Raw genomic sequence first — 18,089 nt, forward strand, 5'->3', positions numbered from 1 at the left:
GCATGGTATATCTCTCCATCTATTTGTATCATCTTTAATTTCTTTCATCAGTGTCTTATAATTTTCTTCATACAGGTCTTTTGTCTCCTTAGGTAGGTTTATTCCTAGATATTTTATTCTTTTTGTTGCAATGGTAAATGGGAGTGTTTTCTTAATTTCACTTTCAGATTTTTCATCATTAGTGTATAGGAATGCAAGAGATTTCTGTGCATTAATTTTGTATCCTGCTACTTTACCAAATTCATTGATTAGCTCTAGTAGACATTTCTCCAAAGAAGATACACAGATTGTCAACAAACACATGAAAGAATGCTCAACATCATTAATCATTAGAGAAATGCAAATCAGAATGAGATATCATCTCACACCGGTTAGAATGGTCATCATCAAAAAATCTACAAACAATAAATGCTGGAGAGGGTGCGGAGAAAAGGGAACCCTCTTGCCCTGTTGGTGGAATGTAAATTGATACGGCCACTATGGGGAACAGTATGGAGGTTCCTTAAAAAACTAAAATTAGAACTACCATATGACCCAGCAATCCCACTACTGGGCATATACCCTGAGAAAACCATAATTCAAAAAGAGTCATGTACCACAATGTTCATTTCAGCTCTATTTACAATAGCCAGGACATGGAAGCAACCTAAGTGTCCATCAACAGATGAATGGATAAAGAAGATGTGGCACATTTATACAATGGAATATTACTCAGCCATAAAAGGAAACAAAATTGAGTTATCTGTAGTGCGGTGAATGGACCTAGAGTCTGTCATACAGAGTGAAGTAAGTCAGAAAGAGAAAAACAAATATCATATGCTAACACACATATATGGAATAAAAAAAAAAAAAAAAGTTCTGAAGAACCTAGGGGCAAGACGGGAATAAAGACGCAGACCTATTAGAGAATGGACTTGAGGATAATGGGGAGGGGGACGGGTGAGCTGGGACAACATGAGAGAGTGGCATGGACATATATACACTACTGAATGTAAAATAGATAGCAGTGGGAAGCAGCCGCATAGCACAGGGAGATCAGCTCGGTGCTTTGTGACCACCTAGAGGGGTGGGATAGGGAGGGTGGGAGGGAGACGCAAGAGGGAGGAGATATGGGTATATATATATACGTATAGCTGATTCACTTTGTTATACAGCAGAAACTAACACACCATTGTAAAGCAGTTATACTCCAATAAAGATGTTTAATAAAAAAAAGCAATAAATAAATAAAGTAAAGAGATATTGCAACCATGCAATTAATGAACTTTATTGATTCTTATTATCTGAAAAGATCAACTGCAAAAGGAAAATTTCAGACAACTGGGGACATTTGAATATAGATTGGTATTAGAATATTTAAGATATTATTGTTATTTTGGGGGTATAACAATTTTCAGGTGGTTTTATATTTTTAAGTCTTACTACTTAAATGCATATAAAATACTTTATGAGGAAAAAAATAGTTTCTCACTAAACATTTATTTCTACTCACTAAACGTTTATTTCTATTCACTAAATTTAGGACTTATCATGACTTGAAAAGTACAGGCAGTTTGCTGAATCAGTTTATTTAACATATGGTCTCCACATCTCATTCTTTTTTAAAAAAGCTAAAATGAAGGTGGGAAACTGAGACCTTATCTGCTGTAGGTGGGCTCTCCCTCTAAATTCCTACTCCTCTAGGGGTGGGAAATTTTTCTCATCTATTATGTGTGTTGCAGATTGAGGTCCCTGAGAAATAAACTCTAACATGGAGATCAGGATGCAGGAGGGATTTTACAGAGGGCTCTTAGGATCAATGCTTGTGAAAGAGAAGGTAAGGAAGCAGAACGGGGTGGAGGACAATCTCAAACTTCAAGGCAGTTTCAGCAGAAGCCTCAGCCAGCCCTATGGGAAGTTCTAAAGGACGCTTCACAGCAACCCTGAGTTGAGAGGAGAGAGATGGACTTTTCTAGTCCCAGGCCAAACAGTTGTTAGATATAGGCCATCTTCAAAGAGAAACTGACTTGGACAAAAATTGGACAGTTGAGGCAATATTGGAAGGGGGCTGACCCCTAGGGGCTGTCTGCAGGCAGCATTCCTGGGGTAGTAAGTTCTTCATTGCAGCTAGAGGATCTGAGCAGCATACCTCGGTGTTCACTAGTGCCTGGGCCCGGAGGATTCCCAAAGCCTGGAATGCCTTCAGCAATGTGACCCTGACCCCTGGTGCCATGACTGTACTCCAGTGAGCAGATGTGGTTCCTTATTCACACAGCCTTATGCTGATGCAAGCTAGTACAGGCAGATACTTATCCATTTGAGCAATGAATGGCGGTGACATAGACAAGATTTCATATTCATGTGTGAAAGGACATCAAGCATTTGTGGGTAATGTACGGAGTACTCCCACTGAATAGGTGCTCGACGCGGTTGTTGGATGAGGAAGAGGGTGGAGTTGCTGAGGTCCTGCTGTCGTTGAAGGTGACACTGAGGAGTTAATTGGTCTTCCAGCCCAGGGAGGCTTTATGGAGGAAGCAGCAATCACAGGAACATGCGCTAACCTTGGGTATGTTTTCGGATACAGAAGTTCAAAATAAGAAACATAAAGGTTTTCAAGAGGACTAGATTGAATAGATCAAGGAAGGTCTTCTGTAAATTTAAATCACAAAAGAAGGGAAGCCGTGGGGAGAGACCTGGTGGAGTACTTTGATCACAAGATTTTAAGGAACATATCTGGGTATCATAGACCAAGTAAGGCACACAGAGGTGGTATGGGCCATTGTGTTCATTCTCCAAAAAGACGGTATGAGGTCGGGAGTTCTGGAGGGTGAGATTTGGGGAAGGTGTTGTTTCAATAATTATATGAAACGATTAAATTAGCTGTGGTAATAACAGTGAATGAAGCAGAAGTTATGGGCAGGAAGAATTTCAAGAATTTGTTGAGCAGCATAGTTGAATTTTTCTTAATTGGAAAATAATGGATATAGGGCTTCAAGTCATTTGGGGTTCTATCCAGCTAGGGCACAGCTATGAAGACTGAGTTTTGAAAAGAAACGTATTCTCTTTTTTTCTAAAGACATCAGGATAAAAATCTACAGATTTGGAAATGACGCTAGAGATCATTTACTGCAACTCGTCTATTTTATAAGTGAGAGGAGCAAAGTGCAGAGAAATTAATGACGTGCTCATGGCAGCCATATAGTAGTACAAGCGAGGACCTCTGATTCCCCAGATATTTCCTCCTTCATTTCTCTTGGATGCAAACACAAGGATGTGGGTCATCTACAATCCTGTACCGTGGCACTACATTTACAAAAGGATATTAAAAAAATCAAAGAGGTAAAAATATTTAATACCAACCCTGTACCACTATAATATATACTGGGGTTCCACCTTGGGTTCCAATCAGAACCAGCTGATGGGCTTTTAGAAGTTTAAAAAATTTTGAAATATAGATTTCAAAGTACATTTTTTCAGGTTTCATAAGTGATTTTGTTGCTGCAAAGAAGGTTTAAGATGTAAATATCCTAACAAATCAAAAAGCAAAAGTAATAAATCAAAGATATTATACCCACAGGAAAACTTGTATTATGCATGTGAAAACCAAATGGAATATCTTTTACATGTATATTTATGCATTCTCTGAAATCCTTTGCTTGCGCGAAGTTATTTGCAGGAATCCTGGCTCTGCTAGAGCATTTTACAGACAGATCCAGCTTGGCTCAGGGCCCCTCTGCCTGCCTCTACAGGAGACTAGAGGGGGCGTAAGTTTTCTAACTCCCTCAGTGTAAAATACTATACTTATGAAATATCTAAAATAGCATATTTATGCAGAAACAACATGTATTGAGAACAACCCAGTTGTTGGTGAATATTTAAAGATATGGAAGGTTTTCCAATATTTTTATATTTGACAGTTATATGAGTCAGTGTTCCAACAGTAAACAGATGGCTCATTCAGAACAGGATAATTTGCGGATGGTTTAATAATGAGTCTATTTACAGGGATGTGGGCAGGGTATAGAGGAACCACAAAAGCTAGTCAACCTGGTTAGGGTCAGGAGAGCTATTACCATCCTTTATCCCAAAGGAGTGACAGGAAGAAGTTACTAGAATGGGGAAGAAGAGCATGGAGAAGGCTACCTTGAAAGGAGCAGTGACCTTAGGTCAAGGGACAGAACCAATTCAAGGTGGCTCCACAGGGAAGGAGACAGCAGGGGAATATATACTCTGACCTCACTCTCCTCTCTCCCTCCAATCTCCTGTCATGGCTCTCCACTGGCCAAAACCATCAAGGCATCAGAGTACAAGAGAGTGGAGGGGGTAGAAGGCAGGTATCCAGCACAGGAGTCCAGTGGGAAAAGCTGAGGCCTAGGAAAGTTTAGCATCTATTGATAACATCATTCGTTTATTCATCAAACATTTACTGAGTGCTCACTATGTGTCAGGCACTGTTACTAGTCATTGCGAACACAAAGATGAATAACACCAAGTCCCAGAAATAAAGGAGTTCACAGGCTAGATGCAGGGGGTCACAAATCAATGCAAGAGTGAAAATTACGTATAAGTGGAAGGTTAAAATTCCAAATAAATGACAAAACTTTCAAAGAAAGATTTCTGTAACTGTTTTTAAGGGGATATTTTCCTCCAAAGATTCCCTAAAGATAACAGGAAATCCACTTCCAGGAAGAACCTTGAATCCAATGAGTGAGCAGGGAGGAAAAACAATATCAGGATGTTACATCAAGATCTGATAGCAAGGAGTTGATAAAAGTGTCCAATTAAAAAAATGCTGAAGCAATATGATATTTTCCTAGCTCTAGGAAGGTCTGTGTGTTTATGTGTGTAGGGTGGTGGAGCACGTATGCAGGGGTGTCAGGATGGAAGAAGGACGGGAAGGGAAGTATTTGCAAAAAATGTAGATTCTGTGTCAAATGTCATCAGGAGAACTTCTTTAGGGAAATTCCATGTGTAATTCAGATGCCAGTGGGGCCTTCCCTGTCCCTTCTGTTTGATTGTGCAATTTCTCTTCTTCCCACCATGTCAACCTATAACCGGAACTCAGCCTCCACCCTAACCAGTTTCTACATGTACGAACAAATTCAATCACATCAGTTTCCCAAGAAAGCCACCGTCATATGTTTTATAGATTTTACCAAAAAAATTTGTTAAGGTAGTATGGGGGATAATTATGAAAACGTGTCCCACAGCAGTCAGCCATCATGCTAACTTTTTTCTCTTTTGTTCTTCCTCACTTCTTTTTCTCCTTCCAAATTCTTCCCAGGCACTTCAATTATTTCCTTCTCTTATTATGAATCTAGAAAAAAAAAAAAGTAGTGGTTTTCAAACTGTAGCATTACCACAATCACCTAGAGGGCTTGTTAAAAGACAGATTTCTGGAGTTTGAGAATTTTAATTTCTAACAAGTTCCTAGATCATGTTGATGTTGCTGGTCTGGGGACCCCACTTTGAGTACCACGGTTTTAAGTTAGAACACAACTCACCTCTGAAGACCATTTTCACTTTCAGGAGATTTTATTTCTCTGTTGATGTCACAGAGCAGATGTAGATGAATTTCAGAAAGACAGCTCTAGTAACTTTGGGAAAGAATGTCTCTTTCACTAGATTGGATTTGTCCTCTACCCTGGCCATCCTGAAAATATTGCATCAGGGCATGGTCCTTCTTTGAGTTAAACCAAATAAATTCAAATAAAGCCAAATCACAACATATTCTTCAGTTCAGTTCATTACACAAAAATCAAAGGAAGACAGAGACTAGAGATCATTACATGCTTTTTAATATTAGTCTGCCACTTGATAACACTGACTAGTATTTCACATAACTCTTATGTGTACTTTTTTTGCACAGAGAACAAAAGAGAGTGAACAAAAAAAGATGATAGAAAGGAAAAACATTACATCTATGTGGAATAAGGAAATAGCTGACCTCAAAGTACATAGCTCAACCTTGATTCTATAGCTTGTACAACATTTAAATCTTTGGTTGGTGGTATGTGTTTGGGATGGAAAGGTAACACGAAGAAGCACTGACCCAGGGTAACTCTGGTCTCTAACGGCCTGTGTCGGCTACCAGTGTCTACCTACAAGTAACAGAACACCCAGCCAATGATAGAGGAAATGAAGAATATCTTTTCCTTTTATAACAAGTTGTCTGGGAGGAGGTAGTCTGATGTAGGTTCCAATCTTCCAATTTCATTGCTAAGATCTCCATGAGTTTTTTGTCTTTGTTTTGTTTTGTTTTAGATTTTCCCTTATAGTTTTGAGATGGCAACTGCAAGCTCTACCAGCCTTCTGTTCACATTTGGGGCCAGAAGAAAGGAGGAGGGAAGATTCTGGTAAAGCTTGTTCTTTGTTTCCTTCTGGGAAAGGTTGGAAGCACAACCTTTTCCAGAACTGCCTAGCAGAATTTAATTTACATATTATTGGCCATGTGTCATGCGGCCAGCTCTAGTTGCAAGGAAAGATGAAAAAGTATTTAGCTACTTTTTTGCTTACTATTTCCCACCCCAGACAAAATCAGGCTTCCATGACCAAGGGGAAAAAGAGACAACTAACAATGTCGGCCTCAGGGAGGTATCTTGGGAAGACATTTATTACCGTCAGGAGGATACTGTCTTCTCTCTGCCTGATCCTGCTCTCCTATCAGGATTAACACTTGGGAGTGTGGAGAATACAGTTAAAATATCAAGCTCTAACATCCTCCAGCTCTCTGATTTAATCCAGGTTTAGGCTCTCATAAACTGTGTGACCTTGATCAAGTTACTTGCCTGATCTGAGCTTAAATTTTTTATACCTTCTTCCCCAGGGTACTGGTGATTTTAAAAGAGGCGCTGTATGTGGCCCCCTTCTGTCAGGGCCTGGCCCAGAGTGAATGCTCAATAAATCAGATACTTGGAGTTTTAGTTGCTGAGATCTGTCCCAGGGAAGCAAAAGAATGAATCTCTCCAGAATGGCTGCAGGAAAGGGTTATGGTGGGATGCAGGAAAGGGTTATGGTGGGATGCAGGAATAAATGAGAGGCTAAGACATAGCTCATTACAGTTTCTCAAATTATTATAGTTGGGTATATAAGCAAATTCTTTCCAGTCTACTTTTAGCCTGGCACTGGTCACACTGCTAACTTTTACAGACTTGAGTGTTTATATGAGCTAATGAAAATGAACTGTATAAGTCAGGAAATGTAAGTAGAAGAGATTTAGTGCATTATTGTAATGTGCATTGGATTTTTCTCTGAATTCTGTTCTATTCCTTGTGAGATACAGAAGGTGATTTTTAGATGATTATAAACAACTTTCTCCCCCTGATTCAATTCACATAACTGACAGTAGAGTCTACATTATGATTTTGCTTGGCATTATGAAAAACTAAATGCTGTGTTTGTCCTGGTAGTAGACTGGTAATGTAGATTGATCTGTGCCAATAATCACAGTAAGATAGCAGTGCCATTACTGTGGACTCTCCAGCTAGTCATGTGAAGTGATGTGAGCTGAGGCACCTGCAACAGATCGAAACAAAGTGGCTGGCAGGAGAGATGCTAAGAGTCAGGGAAGTAATGGAGTTCATTGCTGAGGCCCAGGGTTTGGTACCAAAGACAAGGACAAAATCGAAGCCATGCTAAGTGGGCAGGACAGGACTAAGGGGGAAGCCATCCCAAGTAAATGTCACAATGGTCTTGAGTGGCCATGGTGACACCAGGTGCCACGGAACCACGGAACCTCCACAGCAGAGGCCTCTGCTCTTTTGTCCTTTGTTGAGGGTCCCTGTTGCCAAAAGGAAAAAAAATGGCTCTCCTTCCTGCATCACCGCCCCAAACTCGTCTTGATGAGCCTAACCCACTTTTCCTTTTTATGGAATACATGTTGTTGAACCCCTGCTGTGTGCCAGGCACTGTTCTAGGCAATGTGGACTTGCTGTTCCCTTGTCCTGGAAGGCCTGTTCCTCAGATCACCACATGGCTTGCTGCTTTTAGACTTTCCTCCTTCAAGTCTTTTACTCAAATATCACTTTCACAGGGAGCCTTTCCTGGCCTAGATCTTTCCAATCATACCTCTTCCCTCCCCAGCCCTCCTCCTCCTTCCCTACTTCATATTCCACAGCACACACCGCCTTCAAATACCCTATGAGATTTACTTTTTTGTGTTGTTTATCTTCTGTACACTCTGAATAGAAGGTAGGCATGGAAATGGATTTTTTGCCCTATTTTTTAAAAGTCGGTTTTCTTACTGTTGCATCCCTGCCGCCTAGGAGAGTGCCTGGCACATAGTAAATCTCCCAAAAGGATTTGCTGAATGAAAGAATATACTCCAAACAAATCCCTTGGTCATCCACACAAACTTCAATGTTTAACAGCCTGCGTAGGGATTATTCTGTGTATCTGGACTATGTACCTCCTAGTTTGACCGTAGTTCTGACACTAGGTCCTTTGGTGGGTGGAACCAGGTGAATAGCACTTTTTACAGAATACGAGCTTAGCAAGACCTTATTCTAACCATGTGAGTGTATCCATGTTACACTCTCTGGATACAAAGATGGGCCTTCTTGGTTCCTGCACTGACCTAGGTAAATAAGATTTCATGGTCATTGGTTTCTACAGATTTCAAAGCACTAAACTTAATCCTATTTCTCATTTCTACCCTCTGGTATTGGAAGGATCTGAAGTTCACCTTATCTCACCCTGAGGGGCAGATCCACCAGGAAGCTAATAAAATTTAAGTTTCTGTGATCGTTATGTACATGGATCCCATCAAAACCACAATACTTGATTTTGTATTAAATATGTATATGACCTTAAAAAGGATCTCAAATTGTATAAACTTCAAGACTCACAAAACCTGCATCCACCCCTACACAACAGCTAGGCCCTTCTTTTTGAATGGCTCCTAAATGGAAGAATTACCTGTCATGGAGTTCCCCCAATTCTCATGCTTTATCTCTCCAAAAACATAAAAAAGGCAAATACGTTCCTTTCCTTGGGGTTTCAGTGTAGATAATTCTAAAATATGTCATCTGTTAGCTCTTTTTTTATTATATTTTTCTACCATGATAAACTTGGACGATGTAGAAACAATAATTATTTAAATAAATATGGTGTTAAATAATAATAATACTCACTGTTACTGAGTGTTACTAAGGGCTTCTGTTTTTTGCATGTTACCCCCATTGTACAGGTGAGGAAACAGAGGTCCACAGATATTCTATGTTAGTCAAAACCTAAATACCACCTAATTTCTACAGCAGGGTAAAGACAGAAAATTTGTGAATTGTACCGAGTATAGGTTTCTAACCTCAAAGCTGACTGTTTATCAAGACCTTTGGCACTCTTTGGAAAGGTGACAACAGGAAAAATATTTGAGGTTCTTGCTTTTCTGATGTCCTGAGCCAGAGTGACATTTATATACATATGATTGCATATACAAATATACCTTAAGAGGAAAAAAGCAGGGAAGAATTACTCTTACTGGCTTACTATTCCTATTCATTATCAAATAAGACCAGTGATCACAAAGGCAAGAAAGACTGCAAAGTGGAAATTAGCGAATGTACACACAAGAAGAAGTTAAGGACATGATGTATAACTTGCTTTTCATAACATCATGCAATAAAATGTTTCATAAGTGCTGCTGCTAAAAATATGCATTCCCATGTTTGCTAAATGTCAAAAATCTGCTTTTAAAATTTAATCAGGTAGCTAATTAGGGGACTGGATTAATAACATTATTGACAATCTTTATGATGATTATTTCTGGTATCTCTTAATTTATTATTGCCAAGAAAGTAAATCAACACCAAAATTCACGCCTGTGAAATTTACACCATATTTTTTTTAGCTGTTGTGATTTATGATTTGGTTGTTTGTGTGTCTGGCTTAAATTGTGAGTCCAAAGGCTGGGGTCCTGCCCTCTGGCTGTCTTGTTTAATGCCAAGCATACTGTTGACTCTCAGCAAATAATAATTTATTTCAGTCATAACCCCCAACATTCTTGTCTAGACAGTCTTCCATGTGGTGTAGCTGTTCTTGTTTCCATATTTTCATCAATAATAACAGAATGAATTCTGAGATTTATATGCAGATTTTTAAACAAATCACAGCTTCTCAAACTAACCAAGTGAGAACCATTCTGGGAACCGTATTTTATAACAGAGAACATTTTGGAAATACTCTATTTGGTTTGAAGGGTTTCAAGAGTCAATTTCATACCAGCTACATTTTACCAACTACTGCTTATCTGGGGATAAGCATTTGTTATCTCTCCCTATTGATTCTGTTTAATGATTAATGCCTGGGATACCCCGAAGTAATGGAGCTTCTGTTGTTTAAATGAGAATCCAGTGTCGTTAAAGGTCATGCAGATCAGTTTTACACGATCTTTGGAATTCAGAATTATTGTATCCTATTCCCAAAGGTAGGACATTCTGCTGCTAATAACTTCTTTATTCTTCCTATATGTTGAAGGATATTGAAGAACTGTGAGATGTAAAGATATCAGCATTAAACAGAACTATCATTTATATCTGTGATTGTCAAACAAGACATGGCAACTTTCAACGGAACAGATGATGCATGCCATATCAAGTATGCTGCCAACCACTTAAAGATGATCTAACACAGCAAAATACAGTTTATTAGACTTCAGCTGCTGCCCTCAGTCATCTTCTGGGTCCCTGTCTCTGTTTCTTGTCATTTTTCCTCGTCTTTTTAAAATGGATGATGTGGCTTTCAAAATAGGAATATATTAAAACTAATTTTGTGAAATATATTCTGATTAATTCAGCTCTTGAGAAAACCTCAATAACATTCCTTTGTAGAGCCCATTACTTTCAGCAGTGATTTTCAATCAAAATGTTGCTTGAATCCACTGCATATCAAATGGCACCATTTTACTCCGAGAGGTCTGGCCTGCAGCCCCATCTACTCGGTCTCCCCTTGGACCCCATCAGGGGAGTTTGGGGATCCACTGGTTTCTTTTAAAAGCAACTGGCCTGATGGTGGAAGTCTCAACTCCTTCATTACCTAGTCCCCGTCTATCTAAATTATCTCATTCCCTACTTCTCCCTTGTTGTTGTTGTTTTATGCTTCAGCATTTAAGGTAATTCACTTGCACAGACTATTCTTACAGACTAGAATGCTGCCCCCTTTTCCTCTCTCTCAACTTTTTGGCAGACCTCTCTGAAGCCTCTTTGGATTTCCCCAAGAATACTTAGAAACCCCTGTATCTATGGTTCCATAATATCTCACACGAACATTTTTTGCATCTAAGTTATTGAACAACTCTGCAATTGCGGATCGCATGGCTGCCCACCTCTAGAGTACAACCTCCTTCAAATTAGCTCTATATCTTCTCATCTTTTTGCCTATGGTCCTTGTCTCTCTATCGTTGATCACTGAATACATATTTAGTGCACAAATTAATTCAAAATTTATTTGACTACAATTAAAGTTTATTAATTTTCTGTAGTTATAGTTGTATGCTTTCCTGGTTGTTGTACTTCATCTTTGAAAATCTGGCCCCAGCTGAAAACATTGTCATGAAATCTGATGTGGAAAGAAAAGTGTATCTTACTGTATTGAATAGAAGCTGTTATGACAGTGAAACTCTGGGCAGACTATTTTCTACTCGTTAAATAATTTCTTATTAAAGTACATACATTTATGATTTTGAAAGTAAACATCCCAGAAAAAAACAAATGTTTGTGAAGCTTCCTTGTTCATTTGGCTCTGGAAGTCAGTTCCTTTAATTCACTCCATAAATTATCCTTCTGTTATAACATGAAAGTCTTGATTTGAACCTCAAGAGAGGACAAAAAAGATAAACAGCCAAGATAGGTCATGTGAGGATAGTAAACTTGGCTGAATGATCTCTCTTCTTCTGGAGTTTGATCAATATCTGTAGGTGAAAATAACTCTTATTAGGTCATTAAAATGTTTATTAGCTAGTTTCAAGTTTTCTGCTTTCCCAACTTCCTGGCATTATCAATGTTCAGTAATTATCTAATAGTGGCTTTTAAGAATTGGATATGGAGTTTTAAAAAAAACGTACTTGGGCATCACATAAACCCTGGAATTTTCATGATCTTTATCTTCACAAGCATATAAATAAATATTGATCCCATACCACAGTCATTGGAGGACTATTTAATTTCAGTTGTTGGTTTACTTTGCTGGTTTTCTTCCACGTTCCTTCCTTAATGCCAGAAAAACCCCACTTGGCTCTAGTACTTCCAAATCATTCCAGCAACTTTTTAAGACTGATAAATATTACATTTAAAAATTATAAAGGCTAAGAGGGAGAATACAGTAAGTCCCCTAGATACGAACGAGTTCCTGTCTGAGAGTGCTTTCGTAAGTCCAATTTCTTCGTAAGTCCAACAAAGTTAGCCTAGGTACCCAACTAACACAATCGGCTATATAGTACCGTACTGTAACAGGTTCATAATACTTTTCACCCGAATAATACATAAAAAACAAACAAATACAAAAAATAAAACATTTTTAATCTTACAGTACGGTACCTTGAAAAGTACAAGTAGTACAGTACAACAGCTGGCATACAGGGGTTGGCATCGAGTGAGTGAACAGGCAAGAAGCGTTACTGACTGGAGGAGGGAGAGGAGGTGGGAGATGGTAGAACGGAAGGATCGTCAGCAATAGGAGACAGAGGGCAAGCTGCAATTTCACTCACGCCTGATGTTGATGGAACGCACGTTTGCACCTTTGAAAGTTCTCAACTTGAAGGTTCGTATGTAGGGGACTTACTGTAGTTAATGTTATAACTCACATATTGTAACAAGTGTTGTTACATGAGTCAAATCTATAAAGTATGTGGGTTTTTAACCTAATGTTTTCATGACTTGTATAAAATAAAAGTTTTTAGAGGATTTTAGCTCAGTAAATGAAAGAATTTAGAATTATCATTAAGATAAAATAGTTGAAATAACTATATATGTTACCACATTTGATCCTACAATAATCCTGTGAAGTGATATTACTTCAGTTCTACAGATAATATTTCCAAAAATATGTTTAAATTTCACAAATTTATCCTTGGAAAGTTGATATATTACTTCTCTTGTTGAATAGGTAAGGGATTCTAGAATCTGTGGTTTTATTAATTTTGAGATGCTCTCAGCCATTATCTCTTCAAACATTGCTTTTGACCATTTTCTTTTCTCTCTTCCTCTCTCTCTGGGACTCCAAACACAAGTGTTATTAATTGTTTTACTTTCTCTTTTAGGTTTTCCACCCATTTGTCTCTTCATGCTTCATTATGGATTTATGGATTTTTATCTTTCAGTTCAGTAATTATCTCCTCACTCTTTTTCACCTGCTCCTATACTCTTAGAGTTCTGCTCTATTTTATATATATATATATATATATATATATATATATATATATATATATATATTCATTTCCAATTCACTGATAAAATTTTTAACCTCATCATTTCCTTGAACCTAATGAGTATTGTTGGTTTAAAACACCTCTGAGATAACTCCAATATCTGGAGTTTTTGTGGGTCTATTTCTACTGTATGTTGTTTCTGCTGGTTTATTCATGTTATCTTGTCTCCTGGTGTGTCATCACTTTATCTTCACCTGCATAGAATTTGCAAATTCCTGCAGGGGAAAAGTGGTCCTAAATTCTAGATCACCTTCTTAAGCCTTTATCTTTCTATGGATTTTTTCTCATCATTCTTTACTACCTTATTAACTCTATGTTGCTTTCAAACAAAATTTTAAAAATACTTTCCAAATTTTCTTTTCTTCTCAGCAAGAAGGTAGTTCTGAACTATTTACTCTGTGATTACCCAGAAGCAGAAGAGTAGTTATTTCTCTGCATATATGTTTATCTGGTTTTGTTTATAAGACAATCTGAAAAAAAAACCCCTGTATTTTAATATATATTTAGTCTTAGGTGCATAACGGGCTTATTTCAAAAAATATGCGTGTGTGACTTTATTTGAATTTGAAATGCATTTTCTATAAAAACCTATATTCTAATTAGGTTCTCAGGTCTATTTATAAAAAGTCTATTTTCCCCATGTCTTGGGTTTTGTTCCCTAGAAGCAGAGCCAGATCTTGGGATTCTTTTGAAGGTTGTTTATTAAGGGTGTGCTCTCAGAAGAAAAACCTGGGAAAAACTGAGGGAAGCAGGAGAGGACAAGAGGAAAAGCCAAGCGAAAATGGGCTTCAGCTAAAGTCTGGATTCACCTATCCTTTGGAGAACTCGAGAGTTAAAAATGTGTCATACTATTGTCCTAAATTTAGATAAGGGGGCTAGGCTTTTCTACCCATGGATTAGTCAACCAGTGGCCACAGGCTACCCCTAAAGAGGGAGGTTATAACTTTCCAGGCACTTCCATACAAGGTAGTTCCTGTTTGGCAATTCTGAGAGAAAGGTGTAGTTGTGGGCTCTTGCCGGTCAGTTCACAGTACTTGCGGGATGGGTGCCCTCTCACATGGATCTGGGCAGGGCATCAGCAGGAATTTTCTACATCCCATAAGCTCCCTGAAGTGCAAGGGGTATTTTCAATACTATGAAATTTAATTTCTAAGAATAATAGTGTTTATTCAGGAATATGCATTCAGACTTCATACTTTGAATACCCGCCACAGTTATCTCTCTCCTGAGGCTGGAGCAACTTTCTCCACACTTCCCAACTGCTAGAGAGAGAAATAGGGACTCTTTAAGCTACAGGTCATGATGGTAGCTCCAGTATCTTGGCACAGAATGTCTGAGAAGGAAGATAACAGAAAGGTGAAAATCTTTGGGGAGCCAGATAATAGTGACTTTTGGGTGCTAGTGAGACGCTAGAGAATGACTTTCTAATTCCCTGGTTACCTTCTGTTATTTTTCCCCTCCTTGCTTGTCTTTCCTGCTTTTCTAACCATCTGTTGCTTCCTCACAGGACTTCTCCCTGGTTTTCTATGGACCAGAAGAGTGACATTCTTTCTTCCTTTTCCTTTTCCTTAAGTAAAAATACAAACCTTTTGAGGATTCTCTCAGACTTACATTCTCCTAACCAAGCTCCTTTTTTTCATTTGGACTGTGTATTAAGAAATCAAAACAAACTAAAAGCAAATAAAAAATTATTTTCACATAGTAAAGTGTACAAAAATTTGAAGTTATGCAAATCTAGGTTCTAATCTATCTTGGCTGTATTAATTGTTAATTGTATCACAAATAATGATTAGAACTATTATTATTACAGTATATAGATACAGGGATAAAGTTCTGGGAGGGGCTACAAAGAGAAATATACAAATCAAATTTTTTTTTAATCCCACTTAATTTTATGGTTTTGTCTTTTACTATGGTAAAAAACACATAACATAAAATTTACCATCTTAACCATTTTTCATTGTACAGTTCAGTAGAGTTATGTATATAGATATTTTTGTGAAACAGATCCCTAGAACTTTTTCTTGCAAAACTGAAAGTCTGTACCCGTTGAACAACAACTCTTTTTTTCCCCTCCCCCTAATGCTGGTAACCACCATTGTACTTTCTGTTTCTTATGAATCTGACTACTTTAGCTACCTCGTATAAAAGGAATCATATGGTATTTGTCTTTTTGTGACTGGTTTATTTCACTTAGCATAATGTCCTCAGTGTTCATCCATGTTGTAGCATGTGACAATATTTCCTTTCTTTTTAAGGCTGAATAATATTCCATTGTATGTATATACCACATTTTCTTTATCTACCTATCTGTCGATGGACATTTGTATTACTTCCACCTCTTGGCTATTGTGAACCATGCTGCTATAAACATGCATGTGGAAATATCTCTTCAGTTTTTTCAGTTCTTTTAGATATATAGCCAGAGTGGGATTGCTGGATCATATGGTAGTTTTATTTTTAATTTTCTTAGGAACTTCCATACTGTTTTCCATAGCAGTTGCACAATTTTACAATTGCAGCAACAGTGCACAATGGTTCCAATTCCTCCATATTCTCACCAACACTTTTTACTTTGTTAATTTATTTTTTTATATAGTAGCCATCCTAATGGGTGTGAGGTGACATCTAATTATGGTTTGGATTTGCATTTCTTTAGTGATTAGAGACATTGAGCAACTTTTAATGTATTTATTGGCCATTTGTATATCATCTTTGGAGAAATTTCTATTCAAGTCCTTTGCCCATTTTTTAATCAGGTTATTTTATTTTATTGTTGATGACTTGTAACAGTTCCTTATATATTCTGGATAGTCTCCCCATATCCAGATACATGATTTGCAAATATTTTCTACTGTTCCTTAGGTTGCCTTTTCACTCTGTTGATTGTGTCCTTTGGTATACAAATGTTTCAGGTTTGATGTAATCTCATTAGTCTGTTTTTGCTTTTGTTGCTGTGCTTTTGGTATCATACCCAAGAAAACATTACAAAATCCAAGATCATGAAGATTTTCCCCTATGTTTTCTTCTAGGAGCTTTATAGTCTTGGGTCTTCCATCTAGATTTTTCAACCATTTTGAGTTAATTTGTGTATATGGTGCAAGATAAGTTTCTAGCTTCATTTTTTTTTTTTTTTTTTTTTGCATGTGGATATCCAGTTTCTCAGCACCATTTGTTGAAAAGACTGTCTTTTCCTCCATTGAGTGGACTTGGCACCCTTGTTGAAGATCATTTGTCTATATACATGAAGGTTTATTTCTGGGCTTGCTATTCTATTCTTTTTTTTTTTTTCAAGTACAAGTCATAAATTTTATTAGAAGTTGAGTATCTGTTAATTAGCAGGCAGCTATATAACTTAACTACAAAGCCACTACAATTCAAACATTGTAGTATTACTACATGATTTTCTATTCTATTCTATTGGTCTATATGTTTTTCTTTATGCCAGTACCATACTATTTTGGTTATGGAAACTTTATAATATAGTTTCAGGAAGTGTAATGCCTCCAGCTTTGTTCTCCTTGCTCAAGATTGCTTTGGCTACTCAGGGTCTTTCGTAGTTTCATATGAATTTTAGGATTTTTTTTTCTATTTCAGTAAAAAAATATGCCATTGGGATTTTAATAGGGGTTGCATTGAATTATTACTGTGGGTAGTATGCGCATTTTAGCAATATTAATTCTTCCAGCCCATGAATACAAGATGTATTTTTATTTTTGTCTTCTTTAATTTCTTTCAGCAATGTTTTATAGTTTTCAGTGTACAAGTTTTTCAACTCCTTGGTTAGTTAGGTTTATTACTAAGTATTTTATTCTTTTGATGTTATTGTAAATGAAATTATTTTATTAATTTCCTTTTTGGATTGTTCATGTATGGAAATGTAACTGAGTTTTGTGTTGTTGATTTTGTATTCTGCAACTTTGCTGAATTTATTAGTTCTAACAGTTTGTTTTTGTAGAATCTTTAGGATTTTCTACATACAAGAATATGTCATCTGAGAACAGAGGTAATTTTGCTTCTTCCTTCCAGTTTGAATGCTTTTTTTTTTCTTTGTATTGCCTAATTCCTCTGTCTGGGACTTTCAATACTCTATTTAATAGAAGTAGTGAGAGCCAGCATCCTTACCTTGCTCCTGATCTTAGAGGAAAAGATTTCAGTCTTTCACTATTGAGTATAATGTTAACTGTAGGATTTTCATACACAGCCTTTATGTTGGGGTAGTTTCTTTTTCCATTCCTAGTTGTTGAGTGTTTTTACCCTGATAGGGTGTTGAATCCTGCCAAGTGCATTTTCAGCTTCAATTGAGATGATCACTTGGTTTTGTCCTCCGTTCTGTTAATATTGTGTATTCCATTGACTGATTTTCATTAGTTGAACCATCCTTGGATTCCAAAAATAAATTCCATTTAAACATGGTTTATAATCCTTTTAATGTTCTGTCAAATTCAGTTTTCTAGTATTTTGTTGAGGATTTTTACATCAATATTCATCAGGGATATTAGTCTGTAGTTTTCTCTTTTCTGTCTTTGTTATCAAGGTAATGCTGGCCTCATAGATGAATTTGAAAGTGTTCCTGCTTCTTCAGTTTTTGGAAAGAGTTTGAAAAGGATTGGTGTTAATTCTTTAAATATTTGGTAGAATTTTCCAGTGAAGCCATCTTGTCCAGAGATTTTTCTCTGTTGGAAGGTTT

Source organism: Balaenoptera ricei, chromosome 10, assembly GCF_028023285.1.
Source record: "Balaenoptera ricei isolate mBalRic1 chromosome 10, mBalRic1.hap2, whole genome shotgun sequence".
In the NCBI taxonomy this organism is placed as follows: Eukaryota; Metazoa; Chordata; class Mammalia; order Artiodactyla; family Balaenopteridae; genus Balaenoptera; species Balaenoptera ricei.